The sequence below is a fragment of the Scyliorhinus torazame genome, chromosome 15, assembly GCF_047496885.1.
Source record: "Scyliorhinus torazame isolate Kashiwa2021f chromosome 15, sScyTor2.1, whole genome shotgun sequence".
Taxonomy (NCBI): domain Eukaryota; kingdom Metazoa; phylum Chordata; class Chondrichthyes; order Carcharhiniformes; family Scyliorhinidae; genus Scyliorhinus; species Scyliorhinus torazame.
The window spans coordinates 74,868,131-74,894,841 of NC_092721.1; the positions used below are offsets into that span (position 1 = coordinate 74,868,131).

The following is a 26,711-nucleotide window of genomic DNA, read 5'->3' on the forward strand; positions in this document are numbered from 1 at the left end:
TCCTTTCAAACACCTTTTATCAGAAGCACATCAGGTTGAAGTCACTACTGTTATTAGTTTTAAATCACCTGGATCAATTTACAGTCTTTAGATTGCAGAGAGAGACTCTAATACACCTCCTGGCTGTGAAAACGAAACTAAAACACACCCTGAAGCAAACAGCCTAAAACGAAAGTAAAAAGCTGACAGACCGCCCAGCTCCACCCATTCTCTGACATCACTGCAGTAATAAACACCCATTTCTTAAAAGTACTCTCACTGCAGATACTTATATACACACCCATTTATAAGCACCCATTTCTTAAAGGCTCTCTTTCTTAAAGGCATCTTGACAAATACATGAATAGGATGGGAATAGAGGTATATGGACCCCGGAAGTGTAGAAGATTTTAGTTTAGATGGGCAGCATGGTCAGCGCAGGCTTGGAGGGCTGAAGAGTTTGTTCCTGTGCTGTACTTTTCTTTGTTCTTTGTTCTTTGCTGTGAACTGTGCTCCTCCTGCTCCTCCGGCTTCCTATTCAAGCAATTCTTCCTGTTCGGAACACCTCTACTCGTTCTCCATGTCATGCTAGGAGTCAAATAGAATTAAAACTGTAGTATCAAGTGTTAAAAAAGTGGCTATGCTAATCAAAGGCGGCACATGATGATGTAGCACTGACATCAGGAAGTCGTGTGAAAGGTACTGTAGAGAGCAGCCAGACAGCCCTAAAGAGGGAAGAAATGAAATGAAAATCACTTATTGTCACAAGTAGGCTTCAAATGAAGTTACTGTGAAAAGCCCCTAGTCACCACTTTCCGGCGCCTGTTCGGGGAGGCTGGTACGGGAATCGAACCGTGCTGCTGGCCTCCTTGGTCTGCTTTAAAAGCCAGCGATTTAGCCCAGTGTGCTGAACCAGCCCTACTAAAGAGCTTACTATGTAACTCACTATGTGCATATCGAAAATGCTGCAAATAAACTAGTTTTTAGGTGGATACCCAGATACGCCGGCAGCTCTTCCTTGCTAGAATCTTGGTCTAGTACATTCTACGACAGAAATTACTACACCCATGACTGAAGCCAGGTGGCCTGTGAACAAAACCCTTGAAGTGAAAACCAAGCCTGTGTGCCACACCATCCTCGGTGGTCTTCACCAACTTTAAATAACACCAAACACTTCAACTAATTCAAAAGCAGCCAGTAGAAACCATTCAGTAGGGGTGGCACAGTGGTTACCGCTGTTGCCTCACAACACCAGGGACCCAGGTTTGATTCTAATCTCGGGCGACTGTGTGGAGTTTGTACATTTTTTCCTGTGTCTGGGTGGGTTTCCTCTGGGTGCTCCGGTTTCCTCCCACAGTTCAAAGATATGCAAGTTAGGTGGATTGGATATGCTAACTTCTCCCTCGGTGTGGTTACAGGGATAAGAAGAGAGATTGGGCTGAGGTTAGGATGCTGTTTCAGAGAGTCGGTGCAGACTTGATGGGCCGAATAGCCTCCTTCTGCACAGTCAGGATTCTATGAACTAACCTGAAAGTAATTGATGATCCCTTTAAATAATGCTGTTCAGCGGATCCATCCCGTTGCCGAATGCATGTTCAGCTGTGTGAGGTTAAGACCAGACATTGGCTGCAGCACTGAGATTGAAAATGGCACTGCTAACCTCAAATCAGCATCACGGAGTGCTGATGTCATGATTGACCTACTTTGCACATTTCCGGCACACGTTCCCAGTGCCCACTCTAACAATGTCACCAAAACAGCGGCCAGCCCAGCCCACATCAGACGAGTATGCATACGATGTGGATGCCATTTTGGACCTGAAAAAACACCCCTAATACTGGGATGGACATCCGAGTTTTTCAGGCTAAGATTAAATTGAATGCTGCTCTGTGAATTGAAATATGAACTGAAAGCATGTAAAATTAATCACATCATCTGGGCTCCGGTGGCAACAGACTAACAAAGATGAGTATGTGGGGCATGACACAACAATATTCTAAAAAGTGTGGAAGTTGCATTGAAGTACCTTGTATTATTATTACCCAGTATATTTAGCATCAGGAAGTCTGCACTTGTGAAGTAAGTACATCGGTGATAAGTCATCATGGTGACTCTACGTAGGCTCACTGGAAAATTAAGAACCATCTAAACTTTGCCCCAGGGTTAGAAGAACTTCAAAGTTCCCCAGGAGAGGAATAAGCCGAGAAGGAAATGATAGTAAAATGGGGAAATAAGAATGCTGGTTCAAACTTTCCTTCTAAGCCAGCTGTTTTTTCACTGCATTTACTCAGGATCATCCCGGAATGCCAGAGGATCAGCCCCAACGCAGTGAACTCAGCAGCAGTTTTTAAACACTGGCAGACTTGTTTCGAGGCCTACCTCAGAACGGCCCCCGGCCGGGTCACAGAAGACCAGAAACTACAGGTCCTGCACTCGAGGGTAAGCCCGGAAATTTTCCCTCTCATCGAAGACGCAGAGGATTACCAGACGGCGTTCGCAGCACTAAAAGGCATCTATGTTCGCCCAGTGAACCAGATCTACGCACGCTACCAACTCGCAACGAGACGGCAAAGTCCCGGAGAATCGATAGATGATTTCTACGCCGCGCTACTAATTTTGGGACGGGCCTGCAGCTGCCCGCCGGTAAACGCGATGGAACACACGGACATGTTGATGCGTGATGCTTCTGTGGCTGGTATGAACTCTTCCCAAATCCGCCAAAGACTTTTAGAAAAAGAGTCGCTAGGACTCTCAGACGCACGGGCCCTTGCAGCCTCACTAGATGTGGCCGCGCGAAACGCCCGCACCTACGGCCCCGACCGCGCGGCAGCCCCTTGGGCTCCGTGGACTCCCGTCGCGACAAAACCCCCCCCCCCCCCACCCCACAGGCTTGCGCGGTTCAGACGCCAAGTCGTCCCGGGGGAGCCCGCTGCTATTTCTGCGGCCAGGCGAAACACCCCCGGCAGCGCTGCCCGGCCCGCGCAGCAACTTGTAAGAGCTGCGGGAAAAAGGGCCATTTCGCGGCTGTGTGCCGGTCCCGGGAGGTTGCTGCGGTCCCCGGCGAACAAGGATTCCTGCGCGCTTCTAACGTTCCCCAACCCCCCCAGCGCCCCATGTACGACCCGCAGGCGCAACCAGTTTGGGTCCCGGCCACCGCTGTCCAGCGCCCCATGTACGACCCGCAGACGCAACCAGTTTGGGTCCTGACTACCACTGTCCTCGGAGAACAAGGCGATCTGCGCGTTTCTGACGCTCCCCAACCCCCCCAGCGCCCCATGTGCGACCCGCAGGCGCTGCCATTTTGGGTTCCGGCCACCACGAAGGGAGGAGGGGCGCCGCCATCTTGGGATCCCCCAGACCTGTGCGACGCATGGGGACGGCCATTTTGTCCACCCCCGCTGCCATCTTGTGACCCCCCCAGCCATGTGCGATGCATGGGGGCGGCCATTTTGTTCACCCCCGCCGCCATCTTGGACGGCAACAACGGACCCCAGTGTCGACGGCTCCACGGGGTTCGAGGAAGAAGCTCAAACACTACGATCACGTCTGGCCTCAATGACACTGGACCAAGCACGGCCCCGGACGCTCCAGACGACGACAACAACGGTGCTGATAAACGGGCACGAGACACCATGCCTGTTCGACTCCGGGAGCACGGAAAGCTTCATCCACCCCGACACGGTAAGACGCTGTTTTTTGACCATCCGTCCCAGTGCGCAAAAGATTTCCCTAGCTGCAGGATCCCACTCCATACAGATTAAAGGCTTCGGCATAGTGACCCTAACGGTGCAAGGGAGGGAGTTTAAAAACTACAGGCTCTACGTCCTTCCCCAACTCTGCGCGCCCACATTGCTGGGATTAGATTTCCAGTGCAACCTGCAGAGCCTAACGTTTCAATTCGGCGGCCCAATACCCCCACTCACTATCTGCGGCCTCGCAACCCTCAAGGTTGAGCCCCCATCCTTGTTTGCAAACCTCACCCCGGATTGCAAACCCGTCGCCACTAGGAGCAGACGGTACAGCGCCCAGGACCGGACATTCATTCGGTCCGAAGTCCAGCGGCTACTGAAGGAAGGCATAATCCAGGCCAGCAACAGTCCCTGGAGAGCACAGGTGGTAGTAGTAAAGACAGGGGAGAAGCAAAGGATGGTCATAGACTATAGCCAGACCATCAACAGGTACACACAACTAGATGCGTACCCTCTCCCCCGCATATCCGACATGGTCAATCGGATTGCCCAATATAAGGTCTTCTCCACCGTGGACCTCAAGTCCGCCTACCATCAGCTCCCCATCCGCCCAAGTGACAGCAAGTACACAGCCTTCGAGGCAGACAGGCGATTATACCACTTCCTAAGGGTCCCATTTGGCGTCACAAACGGGGTCTCGGTCTTCCAAAGAGAGATGGACCGAATGGTTGATCAACACGGGTTGCAGGCCACGTTCCCGTACCTCGGCAACGTGACCATCTGCGGCCACGATCAGCAGGACCACGACACCAACCTCCAAAAATTCCTCCAGACCGCTAAAGCCTTGAACCTCACATACAACGAGGACAAGTGCGTGTTTAGCACAAACCGGCTAGCCATCTTGGGATATGTAGTGCGCAATGGGATAATAGGCCCCGACCCCGAACGCATGCGCCCCCTCATGGAATTTCCCCTCCCGCACTGCTCAAAAGCCCTAAAACGCTGCCTGGGTTTTTTTTCATATTACGCCCAGTGGGTCCCCCAGTACGCAGACAAGGCCCGCCCCCTAATACAGCCCACTACCTTCCCCCTGTCGACAGAGGCTCGCCAGGCCTTCAGCCGCATCAAAGCGGATATCGCAAAGGCCACGATGCGCGCCATCGACGAGTCCCTCCCCTTCCAGGTCGAGAGCGACGCCTCCGATGTAGCTCTAGCGGCCACCCTTAACCAAGCGGGCAGGCCCGTGGCCTTTTTCTCCCGAACCCTCCACGCTTCAGAAATCCGCCACTCCTCAGTGGAAAAGGAAGCCCAAGCCATAGTGGAAGCTGTGCGACATTGGAGGCATTACCTGGCCGGCAGGAGATTCACTCTCCTCACCGACCAACGGTCGGTAGCCTTCATGTTCGATAATGCACAGCGGGGCAAAATTAAGAACGACAAGATCTTAAGGTGGAGGATCGAACTCTCCACCTTCAACTATGAGATCATGTATCGTCCCGGAAAGCTGAACGAGCCGTCCGACGCCCTATCCCGCGGCACATGTGCCAACGCACAAATTGACCGCCTCCAAACCCTCCACGAGGACCTCTGCCACCCGGGGGTCACTCGGTTCTTCCACTTTATAAAGTCCCGCAACCTCCCCTACTCTGTGGAGGAGGTCCGTACAGTCACAAGGAACTGCCACATCTGCGCAGAGTGCAAACCGCACTTTTTCAGGCCGGATGGTGCGCACCTGATCAGGCCTTCCCGTCCCTTTGAACGCCTTGGGCTGGATTTCAAAGGGCCCCTCCCCTCCACCGACCGCAACATATACTTCCTGAACGTGGTGGACGAGTACTCCCGTTTCCCCTTCGCCATCCCCTGCCCTGACATGACAGCGGCCACAGTCATTAAAGCCCTTAACACCATATTCACACTGTTCGGTTGCCCCGCATACGTCCACAGCGACAGGGGGTCCTCCTTTATGAGTGACGAGCTGCGCCAGTTCCTGCTCAGCAACGGTATAGCCTCGAGCAGGACGACCAGCTACATCCCCCGGGGGAACGGGCAAGTAGAGAGGGAGAACGGCACGGTCTGGAAGACCGTCCTACTGGCCCTACGGTCCAGGGACCTCCCAGTTTCACGGTGGCAGGAGGTCCTCCCGGACGCTCTCCACTCCATCCGGTCGCTACTGTGTACTAGCACTAACCAAACGCCTCATGAGCGCCTCCTTGTCTTCCCCAGGAAGTCCTCCTCTGGAACGTCGCTGCCGACCTGGCTGGCGGTCCCAGGACCCATCCTGCTCCGAAAACATGTGCAGGCGCACAAGTCGGACCCGTTGGTCGAGAGGGTTCGCCTCCTCCACGCGAACCCGCAGTACGCTTACGTGGAGTACCCCGACGGCCGACAGGACACGGTCTCCCTGCGAGATCTGGCGCCCGCCAGCAACACGCACCCCCCCCGACACCAATCACCTCCTCCCTGCCACCGGCGCACCCCGCGAGCGCCCCCTTCCCGGGGGGATCGGTCCTCCTCCCAGGTCCGACCAGAAGTGCAGCGGAAGCAGAAACCGTAAGGCTCCCGGAGACGACAACACGGGAACAAGCACCACCACTGGGGCCGAGGCGATCGACGTGGACGACCAGACCGCCCGACCGACTGGTGGCATCAATGTAACACTACTATATTGTGGACTGTAACGAGAACGTTTTCCTTTTCCCCCTTTTAATGTAAATAGTTCAAAACAAAAAAAAAACCTCTGTACATGCAAAAGTTTTCCTCCCAGGACCAGCCTTGTAAACCCTTACCACCATACGAAGCACCACCCCGCCGGGTTCATTTTTAACAAGGGGTGAATGTGGTAGTATGCATTAGGGGTCATGTGGGACTGTGAAGCCGTCATGTCATTGGCTGACAGATCCCGGGTCCTGGTTGGCTGTTGACCTCTAGCTCCGCCCTGAAGGCGGAGTATAAGAACCTGGAGTTCTCCCCCGCAGGCCAGTCAGCTACTGAACTGCGGGGAACAAGTCACGCTTAATAAAGTCTCATCGACTTCATCTCTATTCGTCTCTCGTGAGTCTTTGTGCGCTACAGAGGAATTTTGGGAGGTTTGCGTCGTGGTCCTGTTGATCGTGGCCGCAGATGGTGACATTATCTAGGTACGGGAAGGTGGCCCGCAGCCCGTACTGGTCAACCATTCGGTCCATCTCTCGCTGGAAGACCGAGACCCTATTGGTGACGGCGAAGGGAACTCTGAGGAAATGATAGAGGCAGCCATCTGCTTCGAACGCAGTGTATTGGCGGTCCTCCGGGCGGATGGGAAGCTGGAGGTAGGCGGACTTCAGGTCAACTGTGGAGAAGATTCGATACTGCGCAATCTGATTGAGGGTACGCGTCGACCTGTGTGTACCAGTTGATGGTCTGGCTGTAGTCAATGACCACCCTGTGCTTCTCCCCAGTCTTCACTACCACTACTTGAGCTCTCCAGGGGCTGTAGCTGGCCTCAATGATCCCCTCCCGCAGAAGCCGTTGGACCTCGGACCGTCTGCTCCTAGTGGCGACGGGTTTGCAGTCTGTGGTGAGGTTCGCAAACAGTGAAGGTGGATCGACCTTAAGGGTCGTGAGGCCGCAGATGTTGAGGGGGGGCAGGGGTCTGCCGAATTTCAAAGTAAGGCTTTGGAGATGGCATTGAAAACTCAGGCCGAGCAACAGGGCAGCGCAGAGGTGGGGGAGGATGTAGAGCCTGAAGTTGCTGAACTCTACGCCCTGGACTGTGACGGTCGCGATACAGGACCCCCAGATTTCAACGGAATGGGATCCGGAGGCCAGGGAGATTTTCTGGGTGATGGGGTGTACCGGGAGGGAGCAGCGCCTTACCATAGTGGGTTGGATGAAACTCTCTGTGCTCCCGGAGTCGAAGAAGCAGGTCGTCTCGTGCCCGTTGATCTTCACCTTCGTCGTAGCGGTCGCGAGGTTGCGGGGCCGAGACTGATCCAGAGTGATGGATTCAAGCTGCGGAAGATGCTGGGAGGTCCCGGGCTGGTCAGCAGTGGCGGAGATAGCAGTAGACGGTGAACGGCCAGATGAGCAGGGGTCTTGAGTCGCGGTCCAAAATGGGACCGAAGATGGCGGCGCCCATGGGGCGCACATGGCGGGCGGCATCAAAGATGGCGGCACCCACTGGCTGCACGTGGCTTGCGGAGGAGAAGATGGTGGCGCCCCTGGGTCGCACGTGGCGGGTGTAGAAATGCCAGGCCTGGAAACAGCGGCAACCGACCGGGCCTGGCAAACAGAAACAAAGTGTCCTTTCTTCCCACACTCATTGCAGGTCGCACTCCACACCGGGTAGCGCTGCCTTGGGTGTTTGCTTTGTCCACAAAAATAACACTTGGGCCCCCCAGAGTTGGCTGGCTGCCGCGCGGCGCAGGATTGCGGTGACCTGGAATCGGCAGCTGGTGGGGCCCAAGCTTTCCACGAGGGTGCCGCGCGGTCGGGGGTGTCGGACTTCAGGTTACAGGAGGCCACTTCTAGTGAAGTAGCGAGTGCCTAGTCTCCGCAAGATCGAACGTACCCCCTTCCAATAGTCGCTGGCGGACAGACGTAGACTTCATGCCTGTGACATAAGCGTCTCTAATTAATAGTTTGGTGTGTTGAACTGCCGAAACTGCCTGGCAGTCACAGTTCCTACCGACGATCTGTAGGGCCCGCAAGAAATCGTCCAGAGTCTCCCCGGGGAGTTGCCGTCTTGTGGCCAGGAGGTGCCTGGCATACACTTGATTCACCGGTTTAACATATTGTCCCTTTAGGAGCGTCATCGCTTCTGAGTCGGTGGCGCATCCCGGATGAGGGGGAAAATTTCAGAGCTCACGCGTGAGTAGAGGTCTTGGAGCTTCTGTGGGTCTGAGAGTTCTTCAGTGGCTGCTCTGAAGTAGCCTTCGAAGCAGGCTAGCCAGTGGTCGCAGGTAGATGTGACGTTGGCTGCATGAGGGCTCAGCTGCATGCGATCAGGCTTGATTAGAAGATCCATCTTTTAAAATCTTGTGCAATAAATTGATGTACCGTCAATTTCCACGAGACGAGAATGGTGAAACAATCGAGGCTTTATTGCTCAAGATGTTGTGCCTCCCGCAGCTGGAACCAGAATGGAAGCAGCATACACTTTTATATGCTGCCTGCTGGGCGGAGCCAGCAGGCAGGGATTTACTGTCGTACCTGTAATATACGGGCAGTGCCATAAAACATACAATATATCACTAGTGGTGTTTACCACAGGCCAAGAAGGAAATGATAGTAAAATGAGGAAATAAGAATGCTGGTTCAAACTGTTCCTTCTAAGCCAGCTGTTTTTTCACCGCATTTACTCACCTCGCCATGGGGAAGATTTATTTCTTGAGTGTAAGTCTATGAAAATTAAAATATTTCAATTTGCAAAATGGACAATTGCAAAAATTTGTATAGTAGCCAGGTGGTAAGTTGTAGATTTCTCACAGAAAAATAAATTGCATCTGAATGGTGCCTTTATGAACTTGGAATACCAATAAGCACTCGATAGCCAATGTTATATTTCAGGAAAGGCAGTAGCCAATTTGTGTCAGTATTGCCCTGCAAACAATAATTAAATACATGATTTTGGTGTGGGATGAAGGGTAAATATTTTGGGGGGAAGAACTGCATGCTCTTTATTCAGACAATGCGATAGAACCGTTTACATTTATCTGTGAGGGCATTTTGGACGTCAATCTCATATTATAGCAGACAGCACCTCCAACTGTGCAGCCCTTCTCCAGTGCTGTATTGAACTGTCAGTCTAGGTTTTGTCCTCAAGTCCTAAACGGTGGAGATTTAGGCCAGAAAAACTGGCATGAAATGATCCCTAATTCATCGCACTGCAGGGGGCTAGCAGGGACCCGGCGTAGATGTAGCAGCTTTTGCTGCAGATATAGGCACCCGCACTTCCGGATCGGAGGCGCGCATGCGGACGGCGGCAGTGTCCAGCGGCCGCGCCGTGCTCCTTGGCGGAGTCAGACCACGCATAAACATTTCCCGGCCAACTGTAAGGATCCCCTTGCCCTCCGATTGGCCCGCCCCTGACCAGGATGGCCACGGGCTGCGTCCGCAGCCTCCACGCATGTATCCTGACTAGCTGGAGCACATTAGTCGGGAGTTCAGCAGGTTGGGGGTGGAGAATGGTGGAGCGGGCCTCTGGCAATGGCCCCAGGTAGGACGTAGGTGGCGCCATGCACTCCCTGGGTACGCCGCTTTTCGGGGTGGTCCCGATTCCTTGCTGGAAAATGGATTCTCCTCCCCGTGCTGGTCGCGATTTCGGACTTGGGATGTGGAGAATAGAACCCTAGATCTTCTGACTCAGAGGTGAGGGGATTACACCCACATTGGGCAACTGCATATTTCTGAATGCTGCCACTTGAACACATTAATGTAGGCCTGGATTCTCCATCCTTCGGCTCCAGAAACACGAGCCAATTGGACAGAGAATGGGGCGCTGGCAGAAATCAAGGTTCGCGCCTGACACAGAACCAAAAGCCATGTTCCGGCCCCTCACTGGTGGCAATGGTGGGGATCGCACTGGTGCCAGCATTCAAAATCTACACTTAAGTACATTTGCATGGCATTAGCGGATTTCTCATGTGAGAGTATCTTTAAGAAATGTGTGTTTATAAATGGGTGTGCATATAAATATATGTAGTGAGAGTACCTTTAGGAAATGGGTGTTTACTACTGCAGTGATGTCAGAGAGTGGGTGGAGCTGGGCTGTCTGTCAGCTTTTTACTTTCATTTTAGGATGTTTGCTGCAGGGTGTGTTTTAGTTTTGGTTTCAGAGCTGATTAGCTGCAGTTACAGCCAGAAGGGGCATTAGTCTCTCTCTCTGTAATCTAAAAACTGTAAATCGATCCTTTGTGATTTAAAACTAATAACTACTCTCAGTAGTGACTTTAACCTGATGTGCTTCTATTAAAGGTTTTGTTTTTTTAAGTCTTATGGATGTTAAAAGGAAAGTTTAAGTATTACTTTGTGTTGTATTCTTTGGGGGCTCTATTTGAATTAATGGTTGCTCAGATGTTCATTGTATGTTTTAAAAAGTTTAACTTGAGTTCATAGAATAAACTTTAAAAAATATCTTTCCATTTCTGCTGTACCACTCCTGTAGAGTGGGCCGTGCACTCCCCATACCACAATCTATTAAAAGTTGTGGGTCAGGTGAACTCCATGAAACACTTTGGGGTTCTATAAACCCTGGCCCACAACAAATTGGGGGCTCGAGCGGGATAAAAGTCTATCTATTGGATTGGCTTAGTGGACTTAAAGACAGTGAGGGGTGAGCATATTAGGGTGCTTTTCAGGTGTGGTATTCTAGTTTAAGTAGGGAGTGAGTTGTGGACAATGGCTCTTTCAGAGGCTCTAAAGTTTTTGGGGGTGGGGACGGTCGCACGCAGTATCTTACGGACAGAGACTAAAAGCAGACTGTTAGATTTGGCAAAAACATTGCAGTTAACATTACCTGACAAAAATCAAAAAGATGAGGTAATTATGGCTGTGGCTAAGCATTTGAAGTTGCCTGAGATACGGTTTGACTCATTGGAAATGGCAAAAATTCAGTTACAACTTAAACAAATGGAACATGAGAAAGAATTAAAGCAGCTTGAATACGAAAGACATAGAGAGGAAAAAGAAAGAGAAAGGGAGATACAGATCAGAGAAAAAGATAAAGAGAGAGAGTTTGAACTTCAGAAAATGGCCATGAAACATGACAGTCAGTTAAAATTGGCAGGCGTAAAGGGAAATGTACAGTTGGATGATAGTGATGAGGATAGTGAGAAAGATTGTCATAATCGAAGGCTTGGTGGGGATCTATTTAAATATGTCCAAGCATTGCCAAGGTTTGACGAGAAGGAGGTAGAAGCCTTTTTCATTTCATTTGAGAAGGTAGCTAAACAAATGGAATGGCCACAGGGCATGTGGGTATTACTGATTCAAACAAAGCTGGTAGGTAGGGTGAGTGAAGTGTTTGCATCACTATCAGAGGAGGTATCTGAGTCATATGAGGAGGTGAAAAAATCCATCTTGGGTGCATCTGAACTAGTGCCAAAAGCCTACAGACAAATGTTTAGAAATTGGTCAAAAGAACCTGGTCAAACATACATGGAGTTTGAAAGGATCAAACAGAGTAATTTTGATAGGTGGATAAGGGCTTTGAAAATAGACCAAATGTATGAAGCTCTCAGAGAAATCATACTTTTGGAGGAGTTTAAAAATTCAATTCCTGATGTAGTGAGAACTCATGTAGAAGTGCAGAGGGTTAAAACTGCGAGATTAGCAGCAAAAATGGCAAATTATTATGAATTAGTTCATAAATCAAAGCTTAGTTTCCGACATCAGTTTCAGCCTGTGAGGGATAGAAACTGGGGACATGAGAAATACTCAAGTGGTAAAGGTAAAGGTGATCTGATGGGAGATAATAAGGAGAGTGTATCTCAGATAGAAAAAGAAATCCAGGAGAGTGGAAAAGAAATAAAAAGTTTCAAATGTTTTCACTGTAATAAATTGGGTCATGTAAAGTCACAGTGTGGGTGGTTGAAGAAAAGCACTGGGAAGGCTGATGTGGTCAAACAGGATAAGACAGTGGGGTTTGTTAAAGTGGTAACAGAAAGCCCAAGAGAAGAGAAGGAGGTGCAAAAGATTGTACAGCCTGATCAAGAGGTGATTGATAAGAATGTGCCAGATCTCTTTAAAGAATTTACTTGTGTGGCTAAGGTTTGCTCATGTGTATCAGGAGGAGCAGGTAAAGAAGTCAAAATTGTAAGAGATACGGGAGTTAGTCAATCTTTAATGGTAAGAGATGAGGAGTTATGTCGTTTGGGAAGAATATTGCCAGAAAAAGGTGGTAATATGTGGAATTCAGGGTGAGAGGAGTAGAGTTCCATTTTCCAAGGTAAGGTTGGAAAGTCCAGTGAAGAGTGGTGAAGTCGTCGTAGGAGTAATAGAGAAACTATCTTCCAGGAATACAGTTTATCTTGGTGAATGATATAGCTGGATCGCAAGTGGGAGTGCCTACTGAGGTAGATACGCCAGTGGAAAATCAGACAACTGAAATGTTGAAGGATGAATATCCTGTGACTTTTCCGGATTGTGTAGAAACAAGGTTGCAAAGTCACAGGTTAAGACAAAAGGAGAAATCCAATAGTGAAGATAAAGTTGAAGTGCAATTATCAGAAACGATTTTTGATCAAATGGTTGAAAAAGAACAAGAACAGGTGGAGGATGAGGCAGATATTTTTAGTTCAGGAAAATTGGCGGAGTTACAACAGTAAGATGTAGAAATAAAATGGATGTATCAGAAAGTATACACGGAAGAGGAATCTGAGTGTATACAAGAGTGTTATTACCGTAAAAGTGATGCTTTGATGCAAAAATGGAGACCTTTACATATGCAGGCGGCTGAAAAGTGGGCATAAGTTCATCAAGTTGTATTGCCGGGAGGGTATAGAAAGGAGGTGTTGCGAGTTGCACATGAGGTACCAGTGGGAGGTCATTTGGGAATAGGGAAAACTCAAGCTAAAATGCAGAAACATTTCGATTGGCCTGGACTACATAAAGATGTAGTTAAATTTTGTCAATCACGCCACACATGTCAAGTGATAGGGAAACCCCAAGCAGTGATAAAACCGGCACCCTTAATACCCATTCCAGCATTTGAGAAACCTTTTACAAGGGTCCTAATCGATTATGTAGGACCGCTTACTGAAACAAAAAGTGGGAATCAGTATCTTTTGACTGTAATGGATGTGTCTACTAGGCTTTGAGAGGCCATTCCAGGAGTAATATTACAGCTAAAAAGATTGTGGAGGAGTTACTAAAATTCTTTACTAGATATGGACTACCCACAGAAATACAATCGGATCAAGGATCAAATTTTACCTCAAGGTTAATTAATGACGATATGGATAGCTTTGGAATAAAACAATTTAAATCAACTGCGTACCATCCAGGATGGCAGGGAGCGTTATAAAGGTGGCATCAGACATTAAAGACAATGTTGAGGGCTTATTGTCAAGATTGTCCAGAGGATTGGGATAAAGGAATTCCATTCATACTGTTCTAATTAGGGATGCACCTAATGAGTCAACCAAATTAAGTCCTTTTGAACTAATTTTTGGTCATGAGGTAAAAGGACCACTTAAATTGATTTAAGGAACAATTGGTGAATGAGAAATCAAAAATTGTTGGATTACGTGTCAAATTGTAGGGAACGATTAAATAGAGCAGGTGAATTGGCTAGACAACATTTAAAAGTTGCACAAAATGTGATGAAACGTCTAGCGGACAAGAAATCCAAAGTTTGTAGTTTTGCCAGTGGACATATGTTTTAGTGTTGTTACCAGTGGTAGGTGAGACTTTAAAAGCTAGGTTTTGTGGACCTTATCAGATTGAAAGGAAATTAAGTGAGGTGAATTATGTGGTACAAACACCAGATAGAAGGAAGACTCACCGAGTGTGTCATGTGAATATGCTTAAAAGGTACTTTGAAAGGGAAGGAGAGAAAAAGGAGGAGGTTTTAATGTTTCTAACTCAAAGTGACGAACCAAATCCAAATGACTGTGAATTTGACATACCTCAAATTAAATTGGAAAATAAGGATGGTCTTAAAAATTGGGATAAATTGTTGATTAACCTTCCAGAGGAAAAACAAACTGACCTGAGTTATTGATATCACATGGATAAGTTTGTAGAGATAAATTGGGAAGTACTAAAATGGCTATACATGATGTAGATGTGGGAAATGCTGTTCCAATCAAACAACATTCATACAGACTTAACCCTTTAAAATTGGCGCAGGTTAACAAAGAAATTGAGAGTATGCTTAAAAATGGCACAATTTTAGTGGGTTTCAGCCAATGGAGCTCACCCATAGTGATGGTACCTAAACCAGACGGTACCCAATGGTTGTGTGTGGACTATAGAAAGATTAACGCATTTACAAGAACGGACTCTGATCCTATCCCACGTTTGGAGGATTGCATTGAGAAAGTGGGACAATCAGCTTTTAGTTCCAAACTGGATTTACTTAAAGGTTACTGGCAGGTACCTTTATCCGAAAGGGCAAAGGAGATTTCAGCTTTTGTGACTCCAGATGGTATATACCAATTCAAAGTTATGCCATTTGGCATGAAAAATGCCCCAGCCACATTTCAACGGTTAACTAACAAAGTCATTTCAGGATTACCCAATTGTGCAGTATACATTGACGATCTGGTAATTTTCAGCCAGACATGGAAAGAACATTTAAAACATCTGATGGAGTTATTCGACCCACTTCAGGAGGTGGGTTTGGTGATAAACCTCGCCAAAAGAGAATTTGGAAAAGCCCAAGTCACTTTCCTTGAGGAGTTTCCGATACCCTCGAGACAAAGGGAAATAATGCGATTTCTTGGCATGAGTGGATTTGATCAGACATTGGTGAAATATTTTTGTAGCGTGGTTGCTCCACTGATGGACTTGCTGAAGATACGTCAAAACTTCCAGTGGACAACGGACTTTCAACAGGCATTTGGCTGCCTGAAAGCTGTGATCACCAATGCTCAGGTGTTGGAGAATTACAAGGGACTCTGTGATCAGCTCGAACTAAAGTATCTGACTTTAAAGAGAAATGCCGGGCATAGAGAAATGGATGGATCATGCAGAGACCTTTTTGTTCAAAGGGACTGTCAATCGAGAAGGATTCCAGTTGGAGGAAGAAGAAAAAAAAATGGACTATATTATTATACCTGTTTGCGTGTGTTGTTGTTTTTTTAAACAAAAAATATATTTACTGTGTGAATTTCTTAAAGGATAGTGAAAAGGTGAAAAATGAAACCATCTTGAAGTTGATGGTTTATTTTTTTTTCTTGGTGTAGGTGTCATGTGAGAGTGCCTTTAAGAAATGGGTGTTTATAAATGGGTATGTATATAAATATCAGTAGCGAGAGTACCTTTAAGAAATGGGTGTTTACTACTGCAGTGATGCCAGAGAGTGGGTGGAGTTGGGCAGTCTGTCAGCTTTTTTACTTTCCCTTTAGGCTGTTTGCTGCAGGGTGTGTTTTAGTTTTGTTTTCAGAGCTGGATAGCTGCAGTCACAGCCAGAAGGGGTATTAGTCTCTCTCTTTAATCTAAAAACTGTAAATCGATCCTTTGTGATTTAAAACTAATAACTGCTCTCAGTAGTGACTTTAACCTGATGTGCTTCTGTTAAATGTTTTGTTTTTAAGTCTTATGGATATTAAAAGGAAAGTTTAAGGATTACTTCGTGTTGTATTCTTTGTGGGGTTGTATTTGAATTAATGGTTGTTCAGATGTTCATTGTATGTTTAAAAAAGTTTAACTTGAGATCATAGAATAAACATTGTTTTGCTTTAAAAGATACCTTTCCATTTCTGCTGTACCACACCTGTAGAGTGGGCCGTGTGCTCCCCATACCACAATCTATTAAAGGTTGTGGGTCAGGTGAACTCCATGATACACTTTGGGGTTCTCTAAACCCTGGCCCATAACAGATTGGACCCAGTATGCTCCGTGTCTCAAGCGGACGTGATGCTGGTGCAGTTCAGAACAGGTATGTATAAGCGGGTATTGGGTGCCATGGCTGCTGAGGGAGACAGAGAGAATCATACAATCCCTACAGTTCAGAAGGTGGCCATTCGGCCAATTGAGCCTGCAACGGCCCTTGGAAAGAGCACCCTACTTGAGCACAATCCTATCCCCCTAACCCAGTAACCCTCCCGAACCCTTGGGCAATTGAACATGGACCGTGGGAGGAAACCGGAGCACCCGGAGGAAATACATGAGAAAGTGAAAACTCCACACAGACAGTCACCCAAGGTCAGAATTGAACCCGGGTCCCTGGAACTGTGAGGCAGCAGTGTTAACCACTGTGCCATCGTACCGCCCACAAATGAAACACAAATTGAGAAGGTAAGAAAAGTTTTAAAACCTGTAAAAACTGTAGCACTTAGTGGGTTTGGCTGTCAGGACTGGTGCGGGGTGCGGGGGTGGGGTGGGGTAGCGGGGAACGACTTGGTGACAGCTCTTTGGATTAGGGGTGCCTCCATCAGAATTGGGGTGGTCTGGCTTGGACCACCATTTCTGCAGTACTTGTTTTACACCCATTTGGTACAAGTTGCAGACCTCTGGCTGCTCACTCTACTGACTGCTCACTCTGTCCTGTAACTGTTCACAGAGCCTCTGGTCATTTGGGAGTCCACCCAGACTGCCCTTCTGGAAACCCTCAGACCCGAGCTGACCCATCAACGTGATGGGCGTGGCCAATCTCACTTAGTGCTGGCACTTCTCAGTGCACTCATCAGAAGTGCTGCCCCACTGCAGGGGACGATGCGGAACAGCTGAGCTCACTCCAAACAAAGGACACATGCACCGTGGCCTTTGGCACCCTCCCTGGCACATTGGTCCTCTAGTACAGTGGCCTCACCAGTGACACTATCGGCTAGTCCACTCTGCCGGACCACCAGCGTCCACAGGCAATGCCTGCCCATTGCGCTCCCATTGCCATCCATCCTGCCAGAACAAGTTATCACAAACTGTGTGTCACATCCAGGGCCCACATCATACTGCAGCCATGCTCCAAGCAGACACATGCTTCCCTGCCTCACCCCCATATGTAGGACACGCCCACACACAAGCCTCTCAGCATGGAGGCAATTGGGACATACCGTTACCCTCTTCACCGCAACCAGGTGCTTCCCTGATGATGGAATAACACTTGGCCCACCCAATGAGGACCCTCACAGTAGACCCCACTGGGGAAACAGGACAGGGACCAAAGAGACCATCGCAGCCTCTGGAATGGTGAAGGGTGCAGGTGAGTGCAATGCCAAGAAGTTGGTGTCATCCCCAGGACTGGTCCTCTGGGGTGTGCAGGGACCTCCTGGGGGGGGGGGGGTGTTGAACGGGAATTATGCCAGGGGCACAGAGGTGGTAACTCCCCTGAGCTGACCAAAGGATGTCATTCAACATTTTGTGGAACTACATAGTCAGTTCGCTTGGTGAGGCCCAAAGCACTCGCCGCCTCTGCCACCTCTGCCCAGGCCCGGTTGACATCGGCGGGTGACAACCTCCCGCCCACCCTAGGGAAGAGGTCTTGCCTCACCTCCATCTCATCGAGCATCTGGTCAAGCTCTCCCTCTGCGAACCTTGGCACTGCTCTTCTCTGGGCCATCTTTTTGCAGGAATGAGAGTGTGTTTATAAGCAGCTCCACCATGTCAAGCTCCCCAGTGCCAATTCCGGCCCCAGCAAATCCAACGTTGGTGGCAATGAGAATTGTTCCAGATTCACGTGGGCAGAGTGCTGGGTCATTACCATGTCCTGAATTGCTCTGGAACTGGCTCCCCCAACGGGAACGCAAGCCTCATGCAATTCTATTCCGGCGTCAACACGTCCATAGTCTGCATCAAGTGACTTCCCTAATGTTCACATAGCTGTATAGATTAAATTTTATCTCTTTCAGGCAACTGGCCAGTCGCACATGCCATCGAGCTGCCTGACAGCATTATAAGCTAAAGGCAGAAACTCAGCATCCACTGGCTCCAGCTCACTGCAAAGTCAAGAGGCCAAGATGGCTTTATGAAAAAGTACTCCTGACCTCAAGGGTGGGGGAATCAAAGTGACAGCAGATGATTTTCTTAGTATCCCAGAGGAGCAAGCCCAAGCTCACAAGAATATACTGAAATTTCCTGTCAGTTCCTCCTCAACCAGGCTGCCAGCAGATACTATCCACAGCATGCGCAGTTCAATATTTAAATAGCACTGGGGTCCAACTAATGTCATTACAGGAGGCCTCAAAATTCAGCGGCTTTAGCCTTTGAGTGTAAAGAATTCTCCTCAACTTTCCTTCTTAATTCTACCTTCTCAATTATTAATTTGTACAACCGGGCATTTGACAGTTCGTTGTAATGAACAATTCAGTGCACAAGTTTTAACATTTCCCTTCATAATGTCAAGCACTTAATAAGCTCAGCTGGAACTCTCCTGGTTTATAAAAAGGTCTAACCAAATTTCCTAACCTTTCTCAGAATTGATGTTCCTTGAACCAGCATCTTGCCCTCTTTAGCCTTTCTATTTGTGACTGTAGCTGTACACAGCGGTCCTATACTATACTAGTACTTTATACGGCAATAATAGTCAGTGCAGGAATCCCCTGTGGTCATCCCCTCTTTCACAAGTATATCGTTTAGGATACTGTTGTGGGGGTGGTGGCTTATCAGGGTAAAACAGCAGCAGCAGCCAGAGCAGTAGCACCATGGCTGGCTCTGTTGTTAAGTGGGGAGGGCCAAATAGCACAAAAGCAATAGTTATTCATAGAATCACAGAATTTACAGTGCAGAAGGAGGCCATTCGGCCCATCAAGTCTGCACTAACTCTTGGAAAGAGCACCCTACCCAAGCCCACACCTCCACCCTATCCCCATAATCCAGTAACCCCACCCAACACTCAGGGCAATTTTGGACACTAAGGGCAATTTAGCATGGCCAATCCACCTAACCTGCACATCTTTGGACTGTGGGAGGAAACCGGAGCACCCAGAGGAAACCCACGCACACACAGGGAGAACATGCAGACTCCGCACAGACAGTGACCCAAGCCGGGAATCGAACCTGGGACCCTGGAGCTGTGAAGAAATTGTGCTAACCACTATGCTACCGTGCTGCCCCCACTATGCTACCGCGCTGCCCCCACTATGCTACCGTGCTGCCTCCACTATGCTACCGTGCTGCCCAAGGGGACTCTGTGGTTAGGGGTACAGACAGGCACGTCTGTGGATGTGAAAGAGACTCCAGGATGGTATGTTGCATCCTTGCTGCCAGGGTCCAGGATGTCTCTGAATTGGCAGAAAGCATTCTGAAGGGAGATGGTGAACAGCAGAAGTTGTGGTACATACTGGTGCTAATGACATAGGGAGGAAGAGTGATGAGGTCCTGCAGCAGCAGTTTAGAGAGTTAGGTAGAAAGTTAAAAAGCCTCAAGGGTTGTAATCTCAGGATTATTCCCTGTGCCAGTGATGCTAGAAATAGGAAGATAGTACAGCTCAACACGTGGCTAAAATACTGGTGTAGGAGGGAGGATTTCAGATATCTGGACCATTGGGTCTCTTTCAGGGCAGGTGGGACCTGTACAAGAAGGACGGCTTGCATCTGGAGGAGCATAAATATTCTGGCCAGGAGGTTTAAACTAGTTTGGCAGGCGGGTGGAACCAAAGCAAAGGTGAATTAACTGACGGGTAACTAGAGAATCGGGCCAGTAAGACTCAGAGGAAGAGCAGGCAGAGGTAATGCATTTTTGAAGGTCTAATACAGGTAGGGAATATACAGTGAATGGTAGAACCCTCAAGAGTATTGAAAGTCAGAGAGGTCTAGGTGTACAGGTCCACAGGTCACTGAAAGGGGCAACACAGGTGGAGAAGGTAATCAAGAAGGCATACGGCATGCTTGCCTTCATTGGCCGGGGCATTGAGTATAAAAATTGGCCAGTCATGTTGCAGCTGTATAGAACATTAGTTAGGCCACACTTGGAGTATAGTGTTCAATTCTCATCGCCACACTACCAGAAGGATGTGGAGTCTTTAGAGTGGGTGCAGAAGAGATTTACCAGAATGTTGCCTGGTATGGAGGGCATTAGCTATGAGGAGAGGTTGAATAAACTTGGTTTGTTCTCACTGGAACGAAGGAGGTTGAGGGGCGACCTGATAGAGGTCTACAAAATTATGAGGGGCATAGACAGAGTGGATAGTCAGAGACTTTTTCCAAGGGTAGTGGGGTCATTTACTAGGGGGCATAGGTTTAAGGTGCAAGGGGCAAGGTTCAGAGGAGATGTATGAAGCAGGTTTTTTACACAGAGGGTAGTGAGTGCCTGGAACTCGCTACCGGAGGAGGTGGTGGAAGCAGGGACAATAGTGATGTTTAAGGGGCATCTTGACAAATACATGAATTGGATGGGAAGAGAGGGATACGGACCCCGGAAGTGTAGAAGATTTTAGTTTAGACAGACAGCATGGTCAGCGCAAGCTTGGAGGGCCGAAGGGCCTGTTCCTGTGCTGTACTTTTCTTTGTTTTTTGTTCTTTGTTCTTTGTGGTTGCTGATCAAATAGGGTCTGGTGGATTGAAGTGCATTTGTTTCAATGCGAGAAGTGCAACAGGTAAAGCAAATTAACTTGGAGTTTGGGTTAGTATTTGGAACTATGATGTTGTTGCCATTACAGAGACTTGGTTAAGGAAAGGACAGAATTGGCAGCTTAACATTCCAGGATACAAATGTTTCAGGTGGGATAGAGGGGGATGTAAAAGAGGTGGGGGAGTTGCACTACTGGTTAAGGAGAATATCACAGCTGTACTGCGGGAGGACACCTCGGAGAGCTCATGCAGCAAGGCAATATCGGTAGAGCTCAGGAGTAGGAAGGGTGTAGTCACAATGTTGGGGGTTTACTACAGCCTCTCAACAGCCAGCAGGAGGAACAGATATGTAGGCAGATTTTGGCAAGGTGTAAAATTAACAGGGTTGTTGTGGTGGGTGATTTTAACTTCCCCTATATTGACTGGGCCTCACTTAGTGCGAGGGGCGTGAATGGGGCAGAGTTTGTATGGAGCATCATGGAGCGCTTCTTGAAACAGTATGTGGTTAGTCCAACTAGAGAAGGGGCCGCGCTGGGCCTTCTATTGGGGAATGAACCTGACCAGGTGGTCGACATTTCAGTCGGGGAGCAGTTCGGGAACAGTGACCACAATTCAGTAAGCTTTAAGGTACTGATGGATAAAGATAAGTGTCGTCCGCAGATGAAGGTGCTAAATTGGGGGAAGGCTAATTACAACAATATTTTTTTAAATATAATCTTTATTGTCACAAGTAGGTTTACATTAACACTGCAATGAAGTTACTGCGAAAAGCCCCTAGTCGCCACATTCCGGTACCTGTTTGGGTACACAGAGGGAGAATTCAGAATGTCCAAATTACCGAACAGCACGCCTTTCGGGACTTGTGGGAGGAAACCGGAGCACCCGGAGGAAACCCACATAGATGCAGGGAGAACGTGCAGTCTCTACAAAGACAGTGACCAAGCCAGGAATCGAACCTGGGACTCTGGAGCTGTGAAGCAACAGTGCTACCCACTGTGCCATCGTGCTGCCCATTCGGCAGGAACTGAAGTATGTAGATTGGTGACAGATGTTTGAGGGCAAATCAACATCTGGCATGTGGGAGGCTTTCAAATATAAGTTGATAGGAATTCAGGACCGGCACATTCCTGTGAGGTTGAAGGATAAGTATGGCAAGTTTCGGGATCCTTGGATAACGAGAGATATTGTGAGCCTAGTCAAAAAGAAAAAGGAAGCATTTGTCAAGGCTACGATGCTGGGAACAGACGAAGCAGGAGTGGAATACAAGGAAAGTAGAAAGAAACTGAAGCAAGAATTCAGGGGGGCTAAAAGGGGTCACAAAAAGACATTGGCAAGCAGGATTAAGGAAAATCCCAAAGCTTTTCATACATATAGAAAGAGCAAGAGGGTAGCCAGGGAGAGGGTTGACCCTTTCAAAGACAGGGGAGAGAATCTATGCGTGGAGCCAGAGAAAATGGGCGAGGTATTACATGAATACTTTGCGTCACCAAAGAGAAGGACTTGGTGGATGATAAGTGTGTAAATAGTTTGAGTTATGTTGGGATCAAATAGGATGAGGTATTAGGTGTCTTGAAAAAATTAAGGTAGACAAGTCCCCAGAGCCTGATGGGAAATACCCCAGAATACTGAGAGAGCAAGGCAGGAAATTGCTGGGGCCTTGAGAGAAATGTTTGTATTCTCACTGGCCACAGCGGAGGTCCCAGGGGATTGGAGAATAGCCAATGTTGTCCCTTTGTTTAAGAAGGGTAGCAAGGATAATCCAGGTAATTACAGGCCGGTGAGTCTTACGTCAATAGTAGGGAAATTATTGGAGAGGATTCTTCGAGACAGGATTTACTCTCACTTGGAAATATGTGGATGTATTAGCGAGAGGTAACATGGTTTTGTGAAGGGAAGGTCGTGTCTAACTAACTTGATCGAGTTTTTCGAGGAAGTGATGAGGGTTGTGACTAGTAGGGTTCCTCAGGGATCAGTGCTGGGACCTTTGCTGTTTGTAATATATATAAATTATCATAGAATTTACAGTGCAGAAGGAGGCCATTCGGCCCATCGAGTCTTGGAAAGAGCACCCTACCCAAGGTCAACACCTCCACCCTATCCCCATAACCCAGCAACCCCACCCAACACAAAGGAGGGCAATTTTGGACACTAAGGGCAATTTATCATGGCCAATCCACCTAACCTGTACATCTTTGGACTGTGGGAGGAAACCGGAGCACCCGGAGGAAACCCACGCACACACAGGGAGGATGTGCAGACTCTGCACAGACATTGACCCAAGCCGGAATCAAACCTGGGACCCTGGAGCTGTGAAGCAATTGTGCTATCCACAATGCTACCGTGTTGCCCTGATTTAGGCGCAGTAGATAGCACTGCTTCCTCGTGGCGCTGAGGTCCCAGGTTCAATCCCGGCTCCGGGTCACTGTCCGTGTAGAGTTTGCACAATCTTCCCGTGTTTGCGTGGGTTTCGCCCACACAACCCACAAATGTGCAGGGTAGGTGGATTGACCATGTTAAATTGTCCCTTAATTGGAAAAAATGAATTGAGTGCTCTAAATTTATTTTAAAAAATAAACTATTTGGAGGAAAATGCAACTGTTTTGATTGGTAAGTTTGCAGACGACACAAAGTTTGGTGGAATTGCGGATAGAGATGTGGACTGTCAGAGAATACAGCAGGATATAGATCGGTTGGAGAGTTGGACGAAGAGATGGCAGATGGAGTTTAATGCGGACAAGTGTGAGGTAATGCATTTGGAAGATCTAATACAGATGGGAAATATACAGTAAATGACAGAACCAAAAGAGTATTGCTAGGCAGAGGGATCTGGGTGTACAGGCACACAGGTCACTGAAAGTGGCAATGAATGTGGAAAAGATACTGAAGAAGGCACAAGACATGCTTGCCTTCATAGTGGGGCAGTGAGTTTGAAAATTGGCAAGTCATGCTGCAGCTTTATAGAATCTTAGTCAGCCGCACTTGGTGTTCAAATCTGATCGGCTTACTAGATCATCTTACTTGACAAAGAACTAGATGTTCTTTGTTGATTTTTACTACGGCCATGACACAGAACATAACAGCTTGGAGGGACAAAGAGTCTGTTCCTGTGCTGTAATTTTCTTTGTTCTTTCTTCTTTAATGCAATTTCTTCAGTTAAATATTCTATCTCTCCACTATCTCTCCAGTAAAGCAATCCAGAAACTTGTGGAGATTTTAAAACTTGTTGGGGGTAAACTTTGGGAAATGGTCATTGCCGGCAAAATCCAGCTTTGACTGTCTATGCCTTGTTGCCTTTAAGAAATTGGGGGTGGTTATTTCTTGCATAGTTGTCGTCCACGTGGTGTAAGTATTCCCTTCAATGCTGTGACTTGATTAGTCCCGGGGTTTTGATCCAGCGACAGTGAATAACAGCTATATTTATCGAAGTTGGGATGGTATGAAAGAAATGGTAACCCCAGTTAATGCAGAGAGGGAAGTGTGAGGGAATTATCCACTCGGATCTTTCAATTCCTTCCCTCACCAACATACTGTGCCATTGTTTTATTTGTGAGAAACCTCTTTGTATGTTTCCTTTTTCTCATTGGAATTGTTTTACACTTACTCATGTAGCGATCTCTGTATTTAATAATACATGATCAGACTATGTTAAGCAAGTACAGGCAAATGAATACTAGATGGTCACACTATCAGGACCTGTATAAATGTTTTCCCGCTCTTTCCTACAGGAGTGTGTGTCAGGATTGCCGAGGGAACAGTAGTGAGAAAGCTAGAGAGAAGAAGTTATTAGTTATCAGAGTTTTGTATCAGCTTATTTAATAGTTACTATTCTACAGTTGTTTATTTGTTTTACTAGTTTAGTATTAAGTAAAAAGAACTCATGAGATTATTTTATATTATTCAATAAATTACTTAATCATTACTGGAAGATTACGGCTATCATTTAACAACTCGGCTAGATTAAGAGAGTAATATACATATTACATATCGTAATATAGCAATTCATACCAGCTGCATCTGAAGCATATTAAAGCAATGGCTTAAGCAATCAATATCTGGCGCTTTACTTCCTTCTTTACCTCCAATTTTGGTGTCAATTGCCAGTTTGGAAATGTTGCAAATGGCGTTCTCGTGTAAGGTATCAATATATTAAAAATAGCCAATGGGACAGTTCTGGGAAAGCTAATTGAAGTCAAGTTTTGTCAAGTAGGCAGTGAATTTTGCAGTGAAACTCATGTATAGCAACTCGCAGCACCTCATAATGAGTTTTAAATATAAAGACACAAAGGGCGGGATTCTCCTGTAACCGGCGGGGCGGGGGGTCCGGGCGGGACGGAGTGGCATAAACCACTCCGGCGTCGGGCTGCCCCAAAGGTGTGGAATCATCCGCACCTTCAGGGACTAGGCCCGCCCCTGAGTGGTTGGCGCCCCGCCGGCCGGCGTGGAAGGCCTTTGGCGCCGCGCCAGCTGGGGCCGAAGGGACTCCGCCGGCCGGCGCGGATCTGCGCATGCGCGGGAGCGTCAGCGGCTGCTGACGTCATCCCCATGCATGCGCAGGGGGGTTCACCTACGCGTTGGCCATCGTGGAGGCTTACACGGCCGGCTCGTAGGAATAGAATGCCCCCACGGCACAGGCCCGCCTGCGGATCGGTGGGCCCCGATCACAGGCCAGGCCACCGTGGGGGGCACCCCCCGGGGCCAGATCACCCCGCGCCCCCCCCCCCCCAGGACCCTGGAGCCCGCCCGCGCCGCCAGGTCCCACCGGTAAGGGACCAACTCTAATTTACGCCGGCGGGACCTGCATAGAATGAGCGGGACTTCAGCCCATCGCGTGTCGGAGAATCGCCGGGGTGGGGGGGGCCCGCCCACCGGCATGCCGCGATTCCCACCCCCGCCGAATCCCCAGCACCGGAGAATTTGGCTGCTGGCGGGGGCAGGATTCACGCCAACCCCTGGCAATTCTCCGACCCGGTGGGGAGTCGGAGAATCCCACCCAAGGAGACAATAACAGACATTTGGCTCTTCCATAAAATGTCAATATAGCCATTGACATCACATTCCGACTTTTTATTCCCAGCTTCAACATGATCCAACTTCCTTTGATAAACACCAAGCTGAAGTTGGGTGGGCTCTAAGTGATGCCAATTGGCATTAACAAATACACTGACTGCATCAATAAATATATCATTGCCAAAAATACTGGAACTGTACTTACTCTTTTGATTTGTACAACACAAGCTGGATGACCATGCTATTCATTTCACTGACCTGGATAATTTCAATGAGGTGGGGCTTGTTTTTGATGGGTACAAAGTACGAACAGAATTCAACCAGTGCATTTGACGTCCTCCTCTTCAAAGTGTTAAAGCCTGAAATGAAACAGATTTCATAGAGATAATCGGTTTCTGCAGGATCCAGGAGGGGAAACACTGTGTGCCTTTTTCTATTGGCCCTGTGCTTAATAAGCACCAGGATGAGAAACAGCACTCCCGACTGCAATGTCAGTTTTTTTGGCACTAATTCCTGGCACACACACAAGCTCAAATCTGTCCTTTTTATGCTCTGCCCTGCTGTCATTGTGCACAGGCACCTGTAACCTCCCCCCCCCCCCCCCCCCCGAGTGCCTGATGCATTGTACTGTGCCTCAAAATGTTGGCAAGCTTTCTACAACTGGCAGTTAGCGAACACAAGCTGCACTGCACATTAATTTAAACCCAGAAAGGTCAAACACTAGGTGAAGTGAAACTGTTGTTTGCATATGCTGATAGTCTACTAATACAGATTACACGCTCTTTTGATTAAAATGTTAAAATTGCTCAAATTTGGTGATTAATCGCAGGCATAATTGTTTTGCTACTTTTGCATTTTTTTTTGTAAACTCCTCTCCCCCTTTTTG

General features: G+C 48.1%; 1 long non-coding RNA gene across 1 annotated transcript; it reads right to left on the minus strand.

Moving 5' to 3' along the window:
• On the minus strand, positions 1-26,402 carry LOC140391405 (uncharacterized). The gene is made up of 2 exons (XR_011935048.1): positions 26,084-26,402; positions 1-567 (listed from the first exon to the last, which is right to left on the minus strand). It is a non-coding gene; the product is annotated as an uncharacterized lncRNA (long non-coding RNA).
• Positions 26,403-26,711: the final 309 nt, after the last annotated feature.